Source organism: Oncorhynchus gorbuscha, linkage group LG06 (genome assembly GCF_021184085.1).
Source record: "Oncorhynchus gorbuscha isolate QuinsamMale2020 ecotype Even-year linkage group LG06, OgorEven_v1.0, whole genome shotgun sequence".
NCBI lineage: Eukaryota > Metazoa > Chordata > Actinopteri > Salmoniformes > Salmonidae > Oncorhynchus > Oncorhynchus gorbuscha.
The window spans coordinates 93,237,546-93,245,515 of NC_060178.1; positions in this window are offsets into that span (position 1 = coordinate 93,237,546).

The following is a 7,970-nucleotide window of genomic DNA, read 5'->3' on the forward strand; positions in this document are numbered from 1 at the left end:
GAGGGTGGGTGTGTTAAATATGATGATGAAGCGCATCTAGATCCAGCCTTGCGGTGCGTCACCGTGCACAGATTGGCTGAGTCTCTCTTTCAGTCATAGAGAGAGGATGAGGACAGCAAACCCCTTAGGCTCAAGTGCCTGGCCTGCCTGTGTCTGTATTGTTGAAAATATTCCCCCTGCACACCCAGGATGTGCAAGAAGAGGGCGTCTCATCACAGTGGCGAAAATCCGCTGTCGCACAATGTTGTGTGAATACTATACATTAAATTATTTATGGCTATTGATTAGTGAAGTGTGTCTGCTTGCATCATGGATGCTTCCTTATGGAGACACGGTAGTGTCAGTCCAGGGGTTCCATTCAGTCAAATCAGCACTGCATTATCTGTACAACACACAGGAGGCTGGTGAGGGTAGGACGGCTCATAATAAAGGTTGGAATGGAGTGAACGGCTGGAACGGAATCCCATTAATTCTGTTCCAGACGTTACTATATGCCCATCCTTCCCAGTTAAGGTGCCACCAACCTCCTGTGGTACAGCAGCATCATCAACATGTATAAAACAAATGTATGTGGCCAAAAACAACTACAGGAATACCTGGCAGTATGGAAATGTACAGAAACAACAGATGGCTGCAGCTAATATTCACATCGCCTGCCTTCACTTCCCAATCAACAGACCGATGGTAGTCTTTATGGCTAATTGACTGGTCGTAAAGCTACTGAATGGATGGTTAGGGTTAGGATGGTTGGACCATGTCTTGTATGACCGATCATGTCCATTATGATTACCTTTTGAGATGACATTATAGCTACAGTAAAAGCAGCATGGCTTAACAACATGAAAGGAGTCTGTGCCACGCCACACCACAAAGGTATATGGATGCGCTTAGACTGTATAGGGATTTACATAAAACAGTACATTAACCGTGAGTGTAGAAAAGGCCCATGGAGTTGGTGGAATACTCCTTTAATTAATTGCCATTTACTCAGCTGGGCCAGGGGCGCTTTAATTAGGTCAGGTGGAAATGTCCTACAGATCTCAACTCCATAAAAGGAGGAAATTGCCATCGCCTGATCTCGCTGCTTTCTCTTCCCTAAATCCATCTGATCCAGAAGTTCTGTGCGTCCATGAATCCACGTAAGTCCACCGACTCTTACCTTTCATCTGAATGATCTGTGGTGATCGGGAGAGTGGGCCATTCAGTTATTGTTTATAGTTATCACCGCGGAGCGCGGCTTGGAGCGCACGCTTCAAACATATTGTGTAATGTGAATTGTTAATAATGACTGCTATGATTTGATCTTTGATTATGAATTTGATTGTATACATGTTATTTGTTTCCTTTGTGATGCAGCACAGACTACCAGTAAATATACCACTTTATGGTTAAAGGAATTCCTGCCTCAGTTTCATACATTCCTCTGTCACCTGACACGTGACCACCTGTTCACCGACACTGTCAGTCATCCTACCTGTCCAGCAACCCACACAGATTCCACTAATCTTTCAATGGTCCTTTGAGCCGGATGATGACTGAACCAAAGACAGGTGAAAAGGAAATGGAGGCGGAGAGGGAAGAATTGTCTCCACTGGAAGGAAGAAGAGAGGAGGAGAGAGCAGCTGAGAGAAAGGTCTTGGAACAAAGGAAATATCCAGGAGCTAAGCCTAAAGTAACAAAGGCTTCATCCTCAACCACCAGCAGCACCAGAAGAACCAGGCAAGCACCTGGTTATCTTAAGGACTATGTGGTCGAGGTTCCGACATCAAAGGGCAAGCCCACCAGAGCTCAAAGAGTTGATGGATCAACTATATGTTTCAGCCATCAACCATCCCCTCTGAGCCAAGGACCGGAAACTGCTTTGGATCAGGAAAGTGGTCTACGTGAGGAACCTATGGAAGAGGTAACTCCCACTGCACAGGTCGACCAGCTTCCAGAGGCAGGCTCCGCTCACCCCTTAACTAATGGGAAATTGTCGAAGCACTCTAGACGGAGTGGGAGTTCGACCAGTGGATACCCCTTTGGAAGTGGCCATGGCAGCCGCCATTCACTAGCCCTCAGCAATTCACAGACCGCTGTCCTACAAGAGAGGATGAAACTATTAGCTTTGGAGGAAATTGAGCGTCAGATTGAGGAGGAACGACAGGCTGACGAACGATGTCACCAATTGGATGTGCAGGCCCGTAGAGCTCTACAGGAAAGGGAATTCATTGCCAAGGACCTGGCACAGCAGCGACGGCACCGTCAAGCCAGAAGGGAATTAGAGGAGGCACGGATGGTCTCATCCTTCCTGGAGAGGAAAGAACAGGGAGTTGACCTGACCACCCCTCCACATGGACCTGAACTGTCTGCCTTTCTTTCCCAATCTGCCCCTCTGGTACAGCATGGCACACAGTCCTCGGAGGCTCTGGGGTCAACAGCCAACACTGAGCACGGGAGACGGGCCGCTCCGCCAACGCCCTCTATGCCAGTGACACAAGTTAGCATTCCTCCATCTGGACAAAGCATCACTCCTTCGCCTTTCCGCCAATTACCAACCAAGGCAAATCGTTCCTTTCATCCAGGGCCAGGCCAGTCCTCAAACAACAGGTCGGAGGGCTCTCGCCCAATTCCGGCTGCCACAAATGGTGGGTCTGGGACAGTAGGTGACCGGCCCAATGAGGCCACAGTGGGCTCATCAGAAGTCCCGGGTTTATCCTTCACGCAACCAGAAGAGGGAGCCAACATTATGAAACTTCTAGTAGCCTCAGCCTATGGAATTCCCAGACCCAAACTGCCTTACTTTGAAAACGGAAAGGAGAGTGAATTTGTCCTTTTGGAAATGGCATTGGAGAGTCTACTGGGTATTCACAGTCATCTGTCAGAACGCTACAAATACCAAGTACTAATGGATCATTTGCGGTTTCCAAGTGCATACAGGCTGGCCCAATCCTTTATGCTTTCCGCAACACCATACACAACAGCTCTCCAGGCCCTGAAGGCGAGATATGGTGAGCCACGTCAGCTAGTCCAGAATGAACTAAACAACATCCTGAACACGTCTCCAATTAAAATGGGAGACCATGCTGCCTTCCAAGAATTCTCCCTGGCTGTCCAATCCCTGACCTCTATGCTCCAATCCGTTGAAGGAGAAGACGGGAACGAGCTAAAATGTGGCTCCCACGTGGACAGGCTTCTTAGCAAACTTCCAGTGTACCTCAGAGACAGTTTCATTGAACATTGTTTGAATAAGGGCATCCTGAAAGAGGGCTCGAGAAGCACCTATGCTCTCAGAGACCTGGCCACATGGTTGGAGGTGAAGGCAAAGGCGAAGAGCATCGCTCACCAGGCCACAATCTCCGCCATAGCCATAGGGGGAAGGAAGGAGTTTGAACGCCAGCAGGGACAGAAAAGACCAAATCCCACTACCATGTACTTAAATAGTGAGGCCGGGGAGGAACCCGGGAAGAAGACCCCTCTCAAGAGCAAGAACATCAAATTCCAGCCTTACTGCCCATATTGCAATAGTAAGGGGCACTTCCTTGGCTCATGCCCCAGAGTAAAAAAGCTCACTCAAACTCAATTGAAGGCCTGGATCACTTCAGGCGAGCGATGCTACAAGTGTGCCCGTAGCCATAAGGTGGAGACCTGCACATTGAGGAAACCCTGCAACCGCTGTGAATAAATCCATCTCACCGTGTTGCATGATCTATTTCCCCAAGCAAAGAAGGAGCAGAGTATGCTCATGGTAGGAGCTGCAAAGGAGCTGTATCTCGACCAGCAGAACCGGTCTCCAAGGGTCATGTTGAAGGTGGTCAAGGTCACTCTGCAAAGTGAAGGGAGAAGCATTGATACATTCGCCGTTCTAGATGATGGGTCAGAAAGAACAATCATTCTCACAGCGGCCACCCGTCAGCTTAACCTGGAAGGGACCCCGAGACCCTTAATCTCAGAACGGTGCGACATGATGTTATCCAAATGAAAGGCTCTGCTGTAACCTTTAGCATTTCACCTTCAGGAAACAGGGACGTGGCCTATAACATCACCAATGCCTTCACGGCAGATGGCTTGAATCTCGCAGAGCACTCCTGCCCGGTAAGTGTTCTACAGAAACAATATCCTCATCTACGAGGATTGCCTCTTCCTAACCTGGCCAGAGTAGCACCACTTATCCTGATTGGGTCAGACCACCCACATCTCGTCACCCCGACTGAGCCTATACGAGCTGGACCAGAAGGAGGACCCATTGCTGTCCATACATCCTTGGGTTGGGCTGTGCAAGGTCCATCCCATCTACTTCTCTCCACCCAAGCTGTACAGTCACAGCAAGTCCTCTTCACCAGAAGCAATCCAGATGCAGCCACTGACCTCCTTCGGAATGTTGAGATGCTATGGAAGATGGACACCTTCTCCAACCGGAAGCTACAGGAGGTCACTCGCTCGAAAAATGACTCCTATGCATTAGACCTCCTGGAGAAGAGCACCACCACCACTGAAATGGATGGCGTTCGCAGGTATGCAACCCCACTGCTACGGGTGCCCAACCATCCTCCTCTGGCAACCACGACACGGGCTGTACTCCCACTACTGCGTGGAACAGAGCGACGCCTGGTGAAGAATCCTGAGCTTGCAGAAGTTCATAACCGAGAGATTCATAACCTTGTGAAGGCAGGCTACGTCACTGAAGTGACAGCTCATGAAGAGGGAAACGCACTCCGTGAATCCTGGTATCTCCCTCACCATGTTATCCAGCAACATGGTGGGAAGTATAGACTTGTCTTCAACTGTTCATTCCAAGCAGCTGGTCAAAGCCTGAATGACTGTCTACTCCCGGACCAACCTTAGGTCCTTCCTTGCTCGGTGTCCTTCTCCGGTTCCGGCAGCACTCTACAGCCATCAGTGGAGACATCAAAGCCATGTTTCATCAGATTCGTTTACTGCCTTCCGACACCACACTGCTCCGGTTCATATGGCGAAATATGGAACGAGATGCAGAGCCCACAATCTATGAATGGCAGGTACTCCCATTCGGCACCACCTGCAGTCCTTGCTGTGCCATATACGCTCTGCAGAGACACGCACGGGAGCATCCAGACAGTGACCCAGAAGTATTGGATTCAGTGGAAAATGCCTTCTATGTGGATAACTGCTTACAAAGCATCCCATCCACGGCTGAAGCGAAATCACTCCTTGATAAAGTGCGGAATCTCCTGTCCAAAGGGGGATTTGATGTCCGACAGTGGGCTAGTAACAGAGCGGAGGTTATCCAGCACCTCCCGCCACAAGCTAGGTCCAGTAGCAGTGAACTATGGCTAACGCAGTCTGGTGCTAACCCAGAAGAGCCCACTCTAGGACTGAGGTGGAGCTGCCTACCGGATACCCTGGGGTATAAGCACCGCTCATCCCCGAGTACCGAAACCCCCACTCTGCGCACCATCTATCGGACCCTGGCCAGTCAATACGATCCCCTTGGGTATATCCTGCCATACACAACACGGGCCAAAGTCTTAGTCCAGGACCTGTGGCAGACCAAGAGGGACTGGGATGAACCAATCCACCCAGTTGACCTAGTGGAACGATGGATCTGTTGGGAAACTGAGTTAACGGAGCTCTCTGATGTCCAAATGCCAAGATGTTATGTACCATCCTGTGTTGACCAACTGGGATCATGCCTGGAACTGCATGTGTTCTGTGACGCTTCAGAGCGAGCTTATGGGGCGGTTTCCTATCTTAGAGTGGAGGATAAGGCAGGCCACACCCATGTCTCCTTTGTCATGTCCAGGTCCAGGGTCGCACCCAAGAAGCAGTTGTCAATGCCTAGGCTGGAACTCAGTGCTGCCCTTTCCGGAGCCCAGTTGGCCTCTACCTTGCGAGCCGAGCTCACCTTGCCAATCCAAAGGATCATCTACTGGAGTGATTCGACCACTGTATTGACATGGCTCAAGTCGGAGTCCTGCAGGTATAAGGTGTTTGTCGGGACTCGCTTTGCGGAAATCCAAGACCTAACAGAAGTCCAGGACTGGAGGTATGTTGATAGCATAAACAATCCTGCTGATGACATTACTAGAGGTAAAACCCTTAAGGAATTGGCTAAACCCCATCGCTGGAGCTTGGGACCACCATTCTTGTCCCAACCAGAGAACGAGTGGCCGACAGCCCCCAGGCGTGCGGCCCCTCCGCGACCGACTGAAGCTCATGAGTTAAGGAAGTCTGCCCAATGCTACAGCATGTCTACGGAACCAACAACGGCTCTCCCTGACCTAACACAATCCCAAACACTGCCGGATCTGATCACAGCCACAAACCAGACCTCAGATGGGGTGGCTTCTATACCTACCTCCCTCGCGGCAGAGACACTACTCCTCCAGCAAGCACAAGCAGTTAGCTTCCCTGAGGAGTTAAAAGCTCTGAAAGCCGGTAGGGAAGTGGCTAAGGGCAGCCGTCTTCTCTCTCTTGCCCCAGAATATGATCCAATCCTTGGAGTGATCAGAGTCGGAGGAGGCTGCGCCAAGCGGAGGTTTTGGACCCAGATGCTATCCACCCAATTATCCTCGACTCCAGACACCCTCTTACCAGGCTCCTCATCAAGAGTTATGATGAGCGGCTTCTCCACCCAGGGCCAGAGAGGGTCTATGGGGAGATGAGGCGGAAGTACTGGATAATTGGAGGACGAGGAGCCATTCGTAAGCACCAATACGCCTGCGTAGAATGTCAGAGATGGCGGGCCGGAGCTACGGTGCCCAAAATGGCAGATTTACCCCCTGCTCGCTTGCGCCTCCTTAAACCACCCTTCTGGTCAACAGGAGTAGATTGCTTCGGCCCCTTGATGATCAAGTTAGGTCGTCGTGTGGAAAAGCGCTGGGGCATTCTATTCAAGTGTATGACAACCAGATGTGTCCACCTGGACCTACTGGAGAGTTTGGATACGGAAGCCTTCCTCATGGCCCTACGGCGGTTTATCTCCCGACGGGGAAACCCTACGAGATCCTGGCTGACAGAGGTACGAACTTCAAGGCAGGAGAAGCCAGGTTAGAGGAAGCCTTCCAAGCCATGGAACCCAGCCTCCAGGATCAGCTGATGGACCAACAAATCTCATTCAAATTTAACCCTCCAGGCGCTCCTCATTTTGGAGGAACATGGGAGCGAGAGATCAAATCTGTAAAGACGGCCTTACGAGTCGTACTAGGGGACCAAACTGTCACTGAAACTGTCTTGAGGACTGTCCTGATAGAGGTGGAAGGGATTCTGAACTCCAAACCCTTGGGATATCTCTCTGCAGACATCGCTGACCCCGATCCGGTTACACCGAATATGCTCTTGATGGGACGCCGAGATGCGTCACTTCCTCAAGCCATGTATGCTGATACCAACCTCGTAGGCAGACGCCGGTGGCGACACAGCCAAATCTTAGCTGACCATTTTTGGGCCCGATTCATTCGGGATTACCTACCAAGTCTACAGCACAGAGGGAAATGGCGTAGAGAAATGGCCAGCCTGGAAACTGGCCAAGTAGTAATGATGGTGGACCCTCAGCTGCCTCGAGCCTCCTGGCCGGTGGGCCGTATAACTAAGACCATGCCTGGGACCCGATGGTCGTGTTAGATCAGTGGAAATCCAGGTGAAGAACCGGACATATATCCGGCCAGTTGCCCGACTGATTCCTCTCCCTGAGATGACAGAGGATGGGGAGCAATGAGCCTTTTTGAGGAATGTGGAAATTAACAAATTTTCGGGGTGGCTGTAGAAAAGGCCCATGGAGTTGGTGGAATACTCCTTTAATTAATTGCCATTTACTCAGCTGGGCCAGGGGCGCTTTAATTAGGTCAGGTGGAAATGTCCTACAGATCTCAACTCCATAAAAGGAGGAAATTGCCATCGCCTGATCTCGCTGCTTTCTCTTCCCTAAATCCATCTGATCCAGAAGTTCTGTGCGTCCATGAATCCACGTAAGTCCACCGACTCTTACCTTTCATCTGAATGATCTGTGGTGA